Raw genomic sequence first — 12,565 nt, forward strand, 5'->3', positions numbered from 1 at the left:
GTTAGGCTTTCATAGCTGAAAGTCTGGTTATTTTTTTTTTTTAACTATAAATACTGATTATTCTACTGCATTTTATGCTCCCTGAGGAAAGGCATCTGAACATCTTTCTATCTCTAGCACACAGAAGAGATTAAATATGTTACTGATGCTCTTTGATTAGGAATGACACTAATATTTTTCTGTGATGAAAGCTTTTATTTCATATTTTATCATACTCTGAATTTAAAAAAGTTTCTTACAGATAGTTGCAATTTGCTTTCCATGATCACTTCCTAGAATTTTAGAAACCATCACTGTGAAAGAATTCCATGCTATGGCAAGAAAGTACCAACATTTAATTTGCTTGGAATCAATATTCTTATTCTTGCTTTAGCATTCAACCATGCCTGCTCTTCTGATCATGGCTATTCAGTTTGTAGGATTATTTAGAACCTCTTTCCCTGCCTTCTTCCCTTTTATTCTCTGCTTGTATTTTCTTTACTTTACTTCTTATTGTATCTCTGTTAAGGAGCCTGCATGTGAAGAGGGGAGAGAGTGACCACACATGCAATTGAAACTTAGGAATTTGCCTTTTGATTCAGTTTTAATAATGTTTGGAGATTGTCAAGAGTACATCAAAATCTAATTTTGGATTTTTGTGATCACTGGACATAATTTTTTTTCTTTTGGTGACTGCTATACAGGTGTAGTTAGCTATCATTCTTTAACCTGTCATGGATATTGAAATAGACTAGACATTTGATTATTACTGATTTGTTATAGCTAAAATGTGACTATGCTAGGGGAGGGACAATGCGGAAATAGGGTGACATTCTTTGTTGCCAGGAATCACTGGGTTTTGTACTAATTAGCCTTGAAAAATGTGGAGCTATTTGACAGACCAGATGTTTTCAGCATGAGCCATGTGTCTCATCAGTGAATGTGCCTTGTGTCTGCAGGCAACATTGTTGAATTTTCCTCATTCTATAAACAATGTTCCAAAATATAACTAAACCCCAAAGTGTGTTTATCTTTTTGGCTTAATTTCTGGCTTTCTATCCATTCTAAAGTTTCTCTCTAGAGGAATTGCATTTTATTGCAGATAGCTCTTCATACCTAATTGTAGTGTAAACACCATTCTGTTTACACCAAACCATGTGAATTGTGTTGTTTTTGAGCCTATAAAATTTTAATTAGAGCAATGATTTCAGATTTAACTATATTTGTACTTTTATTTCTAAATTCAGGGGAAGAAACCTTTCTTTCATTTACTTGAACAAAGACCTTGATTTTTGGAACACATAAAGGAAAACTTTAAAAAAAACCCAAAAAACAAAAACAAGTAAAACCATTTCTAGTCTTCAGCATTTGTGGTACTAAATTCATCCAAGCAAGAAGACCTTAAGTGTCTGCTGTGAAAATCATTCTTAAAGTCCAAAATAGAGATGTAAGCCTTTTTTGTTTATAAGGATGGAACTGAATTTTTCTTATACCAAATATATCATGGGAAATGTGGAAATTGGGAAATGTGGAAATTAGGAAATTGTAAGTATGAAGGAGAAATTTATTACCCCATAATATTGCCATCCAAAGGAAAAATATTGTGGCTAACATTTTTGTATTTATTTTTCTCTGTACTTGTGTGTGTGTGTGTGTGTGTGTGTGTGTGTGTTTTCAGTGATATATATCTCATACATGCATATATCTTCATAATTTATATGTAAATATTTATAATTTTGAAGAATGTTATGATTATACTTGTGAAATATATATATATATTTTCAGTTGGAGCATCATTCCTGGAGGTACTGCAATGCCAGGTTGATGCATGGAGTGCATTAAATAAGTTCTCATTCTATGTCCTTGCTCCAAAAATCCATTTAATAAATATTGCCCTCTGATAAGAGGATGTATCAGCTGTTAAACTGGTAAGATATATCAGATATTAAATTTGATCTTAGCCAAAAGGCCAAGAGGCAATAAGATCTATTTTTGGAATGATTTTCATTCAACAATATTGTAAACATTTTGCTATTTTATTTGCCTTTTACTACTTATTAGATATCTAGGTTAGTTTTTTTATTTGGTAATACAAATAACTCTATAATTCAAGAGGCTTATACATACTGCTGTGCATCTTTTTTAAAAAATTTATTTATTTTACTTTAGGTGCATACTATATCTGGCATTTCTCCCCATGTTATCCTTCCCCACCCTTCCCTCCCTCCCCACCCTGCGCTGTCTCTCCCCTACCCACTCCAACTGCCCTCTGTGTGTGATGCTCCTCTCCCTGAGTCCATGGGTTCTTGTTGTTCAGTACCCACCTATGAGTGAAAACATACGGTGTTGGGCTTTCTGTTCTTGTGTCAGTTTGCTGAGAATGATGGTTTCCAGATTCATCCAAGTCCCTGCAAAGGACACGAACTAATCATTTTTTTATGGCTGCATAGTATTCCATGGTGTATATGTACCACATTTTCTTTGTCCACTCTATCATTGATGGGCATTTGGGTTCGTTCCAGGTCTTTGCTATTGTACACAGGGCTGCAATGAACATATGTGTGCATGTGTCTTTATAGTAGAATGATTTATAATACTTTGGGTATATACCCAGAAATGGGAATGCTGGGTCAAATGGAATTTCTATTTCTAGATCCTTGAGAAATCGCCACACCGTCTTCCACAATGGTTGAACTAATTTACAATCCCACCAACCGTGTAAAAGTGTTCGTATTTCTTCACATCCTCTCCAGCATCTGTTGTCTCCAGATTTTTTAATGATCACCATTCTAACTCGCGTGAAATGATATCTCAGTGTGGTTTTGATTTGCATTTCTCTAATGACAGTGATGATGAGCATTTTTTCATATGTTTGTTGGCCTCAGATCTGTCTTCTTTTGTAAAATGTCTGTTCATATCCTTCTCCCACTTTTGAATGGGGTTGTTTGTTTTTTTCTTGTATATCTGTTTTAGTTCTTTCTAGATTCTGGATATTAGCCCTTTTTCAGATGGGTAGGTTGCAAAAATTTTTCCCTATTCTGTTGGTTGTCGATTTGCTCCAACAATGGTTTTTTTTTTTGCTGCACAGAAGCTCTGGAGTTTAATTAAATCCCATTTGTCTATCTTGACTTTTATTGCCATTGCTTTTGGTGTTTTAGTCATGAAGTCCTTGCCTATGCCTATGTCCTGGATGATTTTGCCTACATTTTCTTCTACTGTTTTTATGGTGTTAGGTTTTATGTTTAAATCTTTGATCCATCTGGAGTTAATTTTAGTGTAAGGTGACAGGTAGGGGTCCAGTTTCTGCTTTCTGCACATTGCTAGCCAGTTTTCCCAACATCATTTATTAAACATGGAGTCCTTTCCCCATTGCTTGTTTTTGCTGGGTTTGTCAAAGATCAGATGGTTGTAGATGTGTGGTGTTTCTTCTGGGGTCTCTGTTCTGTTCCATTGGTCTCTGTTTCTGTTTTGATACCAGTACCATGCTGTTTTGATTACTGTAGCCTTGTAGTATAGTTTGAAGTCTGGCAGTGTGATGCCTCTGGCTTTGTTCTTTTTGCTTAGGATTGTCTTGGCTATGTGGGGTCTTTTGTGATTCCATATGAAGTTTAAAGTGGTTTTTTCCAGTTCTGTAAAGAAGGTCATTGGTAGCATGATGGGGACAGCATTGAATCTATAGATTACTTTGGCAGTATGGCCATTTTCACGATATTGATTCTTCCTAACCATGAGCATGGAATGTTTCTCCATCTGTTTGTGTCCTCTCTTATTTCATTGAGCAGTGGTTTGTAGTTCTCCTTGAAGAGGTCCTTTACATCATTTGTTAGTTGTATTACTAGGTATTTTATTCTCTTTGTAGCAATTGTGAATGGGACTTCACTCTTGATTTGGCTCTCTATTTGCCTGTTATTGGTATATAGGAATGCTTGTGATTTCTGCACATTGATTTTGTATCCTGAGACTTTGCTGAAGTTGCTTATCAGTTTTAGAAGAGTTTAGGCTGTATCATGATTCTAATACACAATCATGTCATCTGCAAATAGAGGCAGTTTGACTTCCTCCTTTCCTAATTGAATACCTTCATTTCTTTCTTGCATGATTGCTCTGGCTAGAACATCCAATGCTATGTTGAATAGGAGTGGTGATTGAGGGCATCCTTGTTTAGTGCCTTATTTCAAAGGGAATTCTTCCAGCTTTTGCCCATTCAGTATGATATTGGCTGTAGGTTTGCCATATATAGCTTTTATCATTTTATGATACGTTCCATCAATACCTAGTTTATTGAGAGTTTTTAGTATGAAGGGCTGTTGAATTTTGTGGAAGGCCTTCTCTGCATTAGTTGAGATAATCATGTAGGCTTAGAGAGGGTAAGCCACTTGTCCAGGTTGAGCTGGGACTCAAATCTGGGTCTGTTTGGCACTAAAGTCTTTGTTCTTTTTTTTTTTTTTTGAAGAAAGAGAGAAAGAAAGAAAAAGAATTAAAAAAAAGAAGAAAAAGAATAAAGGAAAGGAAGAAAGAGGAAGAGGAAGAGGGAGAGAGAACAGGGGTGTTGCTTTATTGCCCGGGCTAGAATGCAGTCTAAAAATGGGTATGCCTGTAATTGTGTTTAATAATAGAGACATAAAAAAAAATGAGGGAAGAAAATAATTAACAAGCAGCCAACCAATATTTCATTTAAACCTGTAAATACGTGTGATGTAGTACTGATAAGAGTATATATTTTGTGTATTTAAAGTGGAGAGTTCTATGAATGTTAATTAAGTCTACTTGTTCCGGATCTGAGTTCAAGTCCTGAATATTGATGTTAACTTTCTGTCTCACTGACCTGTCTAATATTGATGTTGAAGTCTCCCACTATTATTGTGTGGGAGTCCAAGTCTCTTTATAAGTCTTATATATCTGGATATTTCTGTATTGGGTGCATATATATTTAGGATCTTTAGCTCTTCTTGTTCCTTTTATCTTTATGTAATATCCTTCTTTGCTTCTTTTGATCTTTGTTGCTTTGAAGTCTATTTTATCAGCAAAAATTGCAACTACTGCTTTCTATTTATTTATTTTTGCTCTCCATTTGGTTGGTAAATTTTTCTCCATCCCTTTGTTTTGAATCTTTGTGTATTCTTGCATGTGAGATGGATCTGGATGTAGCATACCAATGGGTCTTGGCTTTTTTTGCCTGTCTGTGTCTTTGGATTGGGGGACTTAGTCGATTTAAATTTAGAATTAATAACAATATATGTGTGTTTGATACTGTCATTTAATGTTAGCTGGCTGTTTTGCCCATTTGTTGATGCAATTTCTTAATTATGTTGATGTTCTTTATTTTTTGGTATTTTTTAGAAAGGCTGATACTGGTTGTTCCTTTCTATTTGTAGTGGTTCTTTCAGAAGCTCTTGTAAAGCAGGCCTGGTGGTGATGAAATCTCTGGGTGCTTGCTTGTTCACAAAATATTTTATTTTTCCTTCACTTATGAAGCGTAGTTTGGCTGGATGTAAAATTCTGGATTGAAAGTTCTTTTCTTTAAGGATATTGAATATTGGCCCCCACTCTCTTCTGTCTTGTAGGGTTTCTGCTGAGAGATCTGCTGTGAGTCTGATGGGCTTCCCTTTATGGGTAACCTGACCTTTCTCTCTGGCTGCCCTCAGTATTTTCTCTTTCATTTCAACCCTGGTGAATCTGGCGATTATGTGCCTTGAGGTTGGTCTTCTTGAGGAATATCTTTGTGGTGTTCTCTGTATTACCTGGAGTTGAATATTGTCCTGCCTTGCTAGGTTGGGAAAGTTTTCCTGGATAATATCCTGAAGCGTATTTTCCAGCTTGGATTGATTCTCTTCGTCACATTCAGGCACACCTGTCAAACGTAGATTAGGTCTGTTCACATAGTTCCATATTTCTTGGAGACTTTGCTTGTTCTTTTTTATCCTTTTTTCTCTAATCTTGTCTTTTTGTTTTATTTCATAAAGTTGGTCTTCGACCTCTGATATCTTTTCTTCTGCTTGATCAATTTGGCTGTTAAAACTTGTGCATAGTTTGCAAAGCTCTTGTGTTGTATTTTTCAGCTCCATTAATTCACTTATATTCCTCTCTAAATTGTGTGTTATTGTTAACATTTCGTCAAACCTTTTTTCAAAGTTCTTAGTTTCTTTACATTGGGTTAGAACAAATTCTTTTAATTCCCAGAAGTTTCTTATCATCCACTTTTTAAAGCCTGCTTCTGCTAATGGAACACAGTCTTTCTCCATCAGGCCTTGTTCCGTTGCTGATGAGGAACTGTGATCCCCTGTAGAGGCGGAGGCATTCTGATTTTGGGTATTCTCAGCCTTTTTAGGCTGGTTTCTTCCCTTCGTTATAAATTTATCCATCTGTGGTCTTTATAATTACTGTCTTTATAGTTGGGTTTCTGAATGGACGTCCAACTTGTTGATTCCCGGTGCTAAAATATGAGCAACCCGCTGTGCCCGCCAAAACAGCGGCTTTAAGATAGATGGTGCTTTTCTGACTCTGCACCAAGAACCGCCGCTCCAAGGCAGTGGCAAAACTGCCTCACTGGCCTCAAGAGTTGCGCTGGCGACACTTGGGGCTCCTCCGCTGGGAATCTCCTGGATCAACAAAAATTGATCTGAAAGTGTGGCGTCCTCTCGTTCTCTGCTCTTTCAGTGGGAGCTACAATCCCGAGCTGCTAGTGATCAGCCATCTTGGATCTCTCTCCATCTTGGATTTGCATATGTTGAACCAGCCTTGCATCCCTGGGATGAAGCCTACTTGGCCGTGAGGGTTAAGCTTCTTGATGTGCTGTTGCAAGCTGTTTGCCAGTATTTTATTGAAGATTTTTTTTTGTCGATGTTCATCATTGATATTGGCCTGAAGTTTTCTCTTTTAGTTGAGCCTCTGCCTGGTTTTGGCATTAGGATGATGTTGGTCTCATAAAATGAGTTAGGGAGGATTCCCTCCTTTTGTATTGTTTGATACAGTTTCAGAAGGAATGGAACCAGCTCCACTTTGTACGTCTGGTAGAATTCGGCTGTGAACCCGTCTGGACCTGTACTTTTTTTGGTTAGTAGAGCTATTGATTGCTGCCTCTACTTCACCCCTTGTTATTGGTCTATTCAGGGTTTCAGCTTCCTCCTGGTTTAGTCTTGGTAAAGTACAAGTATCTAGGAATTTATCCATTTCTTCCTGGTTTACTGGTTTATGTGAGTAGAGCTGTTTGTAGTAATCTCTGATGGTAGTTTGTATTTCTGTGGGATCAGTGGTGATATCCCCTTTATCCTCTTTTATTGCATCTATTTGATTCTTCCTTTTCTTTTTTATTAATCTGGCTAGCGGTCTATTTTGTTGATCTTATCAAAAAACCAGCTCCTGGGTTTATTGATTTTTTTAAAGGTTTTTTTGTGTCTCTATCGCCTTCAGTTCTGCTCTGATGTTAGTTATTTCTTTTCTTCTGCTAGCTTTTGAGTTTTTTCGATCTTGCTCCTCTCGCTCTTTCAATTTTGATGATAGGGTGTCGATTTTAGATCTTTCCTCTCTTCTCTGGTGGGCATTTATTGCTATAAATTTCCCTCTCGACACTGCTTTAAAGGTGTCCCAGAAGTTCTGGTAAGTTGTGTCTTCATTCTGGTTGGTTTTGAAGAACATCTTTATTTCTGCCTTTATTTCATTGTTTACCCAGTTGATACTCAGAAACAAGTTGTTCAGTTTCCAAGTGATTGTGCAGGTTTAAGTATGTTTCTTGATCCTGAGTTCTAGTCTGATTGCGCTGTGGTCTAATAGACTGATTGTTATGATTTCTGTTCTTTTGCATTTGCTGAGGAGTGATTTGCTTCCAATGATGTGGTCAATTTTAGAGTAAGTGTAATGTGGTGTTGAGAAAAATGTATGTTCTGTGGATTTGGGGTGGAGCATTCTATATATGTGTATTAGGTCCACTTGGTCCAGCTCTGCATTCAAGTCCTGGATATCCTTGTTAATTTTCTGTCTCATTAAACTGTCTAATATTGACAGTAGAGTGTTGAAGTCTCCCAATATTATTGTGAGGGAGTCTAAATCTCGTTTTAGATCGTTAAGAACTTGCTTTATGTATCTGGGTGCTCCTGTGTTGGGGGCGTATATATTTAGGATAGTTAGCTCTTCCTGTTGGATTGATCCTTTTACCATTATGTAGTGTCCTTCTTTGTCTCTTTTGATCTTTGTTGGTTTGAAGTCCATTTTATTGGAGACTAGGATTGCAACCCCTGCTTTATTTTTTTCTCCCATTTGCTTGGTAAATCTTCTTCCATCCCTTTGAGTCTATGTGTGTCTTTGTATGTGAGATGAGTTTCGTGAATACAGCACACCGAAGGGTTCTGACTTTTTATCCAGTTTGCCAGTCCGTGTCTTTTGATTGGGGTGTTTAGGCCATTTACATTCAATGTTAATATTGTTATGTGTGGATTTGATCCTGCCATTTTGTTACTGGCTGGTTTTCTTTCCCATTAGTTGACTCATTTTCTTCATTGCATTTTTGGTCTTTGTCAGCTGGTGTGCTTTTGCAGTGACTGGTACTTGTTCCTTTCCATGCTTAGTGTTTCTTTCAGGAGCTCTTGTAGGGCAGGTCTGGTGGTGACAAAATCTCACAATAATTGTTTGTCTGTAAAGGATTTTATTTCTCCTTCACTTACGAAGCTTACTTTGGCTGGATATGAGATTCTGGGTTGAAAGTTCTTTAAGGATGTTGAATATTGGACCCCACTCTCTTCTGGCTGGTAGGGTTTCTCCTGAGAGATCTGCTGTGAGTCTGATTGGCTTCCCTCTGTGGGTGACCTGACCTTGCTCTCTGGCTGCCCTTAGCATTTTTTCCTTCATTTGAATCCTGGTGAATCTGACGATTATGTGCCTTGGGGTTGCTCTTCTTGAGGAATATCTTTGTGGAGTTCTCTGTATTTCTTGAATTTGAAATTTGGACTGCCTTGCTAGGCTTGGGACGTTCTCTTGGATAATATCCTGGAGCGTGTTTTCCAGCTTGAATTCATTCTCCCCATCATATTCAGGTACATCGGTCAAGCATAGATTAAGTCTTTTCACATAATCCCGCATTTCTTGGAGGCTTTGTTCATTTCTTTTCACTCTTTTTTCTCTTGTCTTGCCTTCTCTTTTTATTTCATTGAGTTGATCTTCAGTCTTTGATATCCTTTCTTCTGCTTGAGCAGTTCGGCTATTAAAACTTGTGTTTGCTTCACATAGTTCTTGTGCTGTGTTTTTCAACTCCATCAAGTCATTTATGTTCTTCTCTAAGCTGATTATTCTAGTTAGCATTTCGTCTAACCTTTTTTCAAGGTTTTTGGTTTCTTTGCATTGAGTTAGAACGTGTTCCTTTAGCTCAGAAAGTTTGTTATTATCCGCCTTCTGAAGCCTGTTTCTGTCAATTCCTCACACTCCTTGGTCAAGTTGTGATCCTGTGTTGTTGAGGAGTTGTGATCCCTTGAAGGAGAACAGGTGTTCTGGTCTTTGATAGTTTCATCTTTTTTGCACTGTTTTTTTCCCGTCTTTGCGGATTTACCTGGCTGTGGTGTCAGGGAGCTGCTTGATGAAGTCGCTTTTCTGCCTGTGGAGGTGCTACTGGGTTTCTAGGGACTCCTTCAGGTTACTAGGGAAGCTTCCTGTGTCTTTTTTGTTTATACTGGGAGATTAGGCCCGCCTCTTCCGCTGACCTGTAGGGCTGCTGGGTTGTCAAGAACGCCATCCAGTTGCTATGTAGGCTTCCTGTGTTTTTTGTTAAAACATGTAGCCCAGTCGCACCCCTCTAGTGGTGGGTTGTGCCCTTCCTCCACTGGGCTGGATCATTCAGCGTTCAACTCAGACTGTGGCACTGGCTGCACAACCCACTAGAGTCAGAGCCTCATCCCTCTGGGGTTTGTGTGGGAGGATAGGGACCTGCCCAGCCACACCTGACTGTCTCCCCCCGTTCAGCTTCCTCTCTTTCAGGTCATGGGGTAGGGGCCTGCCCAGCTGTTCCCACTTACAGCTCCCTCTCTCTCTGGGTGGGGGGAGGGGGCGATAGCTCAGTCCACAGGCTCTTATACAACTCTGCGCTTGTAATTCCCAGCGTTTGACTGGCAAAGATCCTCTGTTGTTTGTATTGCTGAGGCTTTGGGGGAAGCGCTGTATCTGGACTGGAGCCCCAGAGAGGGAGCCTCCGACTCGCTGGTCAGATAAACTTTCTGGGTGAAGCAGCACCCCTCCCCGCCTCATCTGCCCTGAGTGGGCTTTGCTCACCGTCAGACCAGACCCGTTGAAATGCACCTGGTGCCTCGGTTGGAGCTAGGAGATCTCTGGATTTCTGCGTCTCTCTCTCACTGGGTGTTGTGCACTGGAGTTGTGTCTAATCAGCCATCTTGGATTGCTCATCTTTTTTTTTTTTTGAAATGCAATTGCTTAAAATAGTTGTTTTGCTAAAATTATTCATTGAAAACTTATATCATTAATAGAAACTTGTCAGTCGGCTGTGAATTCCATTTATTGAAACCCCTGATATAATACACATTATCTTTTAAGAAATCTGTGGCAGTTTGATTTGTATTTTTTCACATATCAGTTAAAACTTTTTTTTTTAAAAAATTTTGTTTGGCCCTTTTCGGTTTTTTTTTCAATTTTTTTTGTTTTTTTTTTTTTTTTTTTTTTACAAAAACAACTCAAGTTTATCAATCTTTTTTTTTTTTCCTTTTTTTTGAGATGGAGTCTCACTCTATCACCCAGGCTGGAGTTCAGTGGTGCCATCTCATCTCACTGCAACCTTTTTCTCCCAGGTTCAAGCAATTCCCCTGCCTCAGCCTCTTGAGTAGCTGGGGTTACAGGTGCATGCCACCATATCTGACTAATTTTTGTGTCTTTAGTGGAGAAGGGGTTTCACCATATTGCCTAGGTTTGTGATCTCAAGTGATCCACAGGCCTTGGCCTCCCAAAGTGCTGGAATTACAGGTATGCGCTACCATGCCCAGCCTATTAATCTTTTATGTACAAATTACAAATAACATTTACCAGTTTTTCTCTTTATTCTTATGGTTTTTTGCACAACTTATTTTGTTTTTACCTATTCAGCTTTATTAATCTTAATTTTATTTGTCCTCTTATACTTACAGAAGCTTTCCTATTAGACAAATGTCATCTCTTTTATTATTATGGAATGTCACTCTGTGTTACTAGCATATATGTTGGCTTAAAGTCTTTTGTATCTCATATTAGTACAGCCATTTCAGCTCCTTTGTGGTTCCTTTATTTATTTATTTATTGTGACGGGTCTTACTCTGTTATCCAGGCTAGAGTGCGGTGGCCTGATCTCAGCTCACTGCAACCTCCGCCCACCCAGGTTTAACTGATCCTCCCACCTCAGCTTCCCAAGTAGTTGGGACTACAGGTGCGTGCCACCACACCTGGCTAATTTTTTGTAATTTTTTTGGTAGAGATGAGGTTTTGCCTTGTTGACCAGGTAGATCTCAAACTCCTTAGCTCAAGTGATCTGCCCACCTTGACCTCCCAAAGTGTTGGCATTACAGGTGTGAGCCACCACACCCAGCCTTATGGTGATTTTTTGTATGGTTTATCTTCTTTCACCTTTTACTTTCGACTTATTTTTACCTTTGAATGTAAGTGTTTTTCTTGTGGACAATATTTAGTTGGATCATGATTTTTAAGTCCTGACAGTGTTGGCCATCCAACTGTAGTGCTTAGCCCATTCACATTTAATGTAATTATTGATATGGTTGGATTTTGTTCTTGTTTTCTATATTTTTCATGTCTTTTGTTTTTGTTGCTCTTTTACTGCCTTCTTTTGTGTTAAATATTTTGTAGTATGCTATTTGAATTCTTTTGATTTTTAAATGATGCATATTTTTTATTTTTTTAGAGGTTGCTCTATGGATTATAATATGCATCTTATCACAGGTCATTGCTGATATAGATTTGGTGGAATATATAGTAGAGTTTTGCTTCAATTAGCTTCACTTCTTTCCTACTCTTTTGTGCTGTTATTGTTATATATTACACTTAACATAATTTGTAAATACGATACAGTGTTATAATCATTGCTTTAAAAAATCTTATCTTTTAAAGAAGTTAAGAAAAGATTAAAAATATCTTTATTCGTCTTTTATATTTAGCATATATTTACTATTTCCCATGTTCTTCATTTCTTTCTGTGAATTCAAGTTACCATCTGCTGTCATTTCCTTTCAAGCGTCCTTTAGTATTTCTTGTAAGGCAGGTCTGCTAGCAAGGTATTTTCTGTCTTGTTTATGTGGCAAGGTATCATATTTCACTTTGATTTTTAAATAGTCGTCAGCTAATGATTGGTTAGAGGTTACGCTCAAACAACCTTGAGTCAGTAAGATTTCCACTCTTTGCCAGTGAGTTTGTATGTGGGTTAGGGACTACGTTAAAAGCAGTTTTAAAGTCAGCTTAAACTTTCACCTACCTTCTTAGGTTTCCCACGTGCTTGTCTACAGCCTTCTAGTCAGCCAGGGATGTGTGGACTGCCTAGACCCTTTTAGGTGTCCTGCAGGTATGCATAGCCTCTCAGCCAGCTAGCACTTGCAGAGAGTTTATCAATCCCTTC

General features: G+C 38.1%; 1 protein-coding gene and 1 non-coding gene across 6 annotated transcripts in view; one reads left to right on the forward strand and one right to left on the reverse strand.

Moving 5' to 3' along the window:
• EXOC6B (exocyst complex component 6B) overlaps positions 1-12,565 on the forward strand; it is a 661,151-nt gene that overhangs the window by 106,515 nt on the left and 542,071 nt on the right. The window lies entirely within an intron of this gene.
• On the reverse strand, positions 1,763-1,960 carry LOC116560698. Its single transcript, XR_004273090.1, has one exon. It is a non-coding gene; the product is annotated as a U2 spliceosomal RNA (small nuclear RNA).

This window comes from Sapajus apella, unplaced genomic scaffold (genome assembly GCF_009761245.1).
Source record: "Sapajus apella isolate SASKATOON/1434 unplaced genomic scaffold, GSC_monkey_1.0 scaffold26, whole genome shotgun sequence".
In the NCBI taxonomy this organism is placed as follows: Eukaryota; Metazoa; Chordata; class Mammalia; order Primates; family Cebidae; genus Sapajus; species Sapajus apella.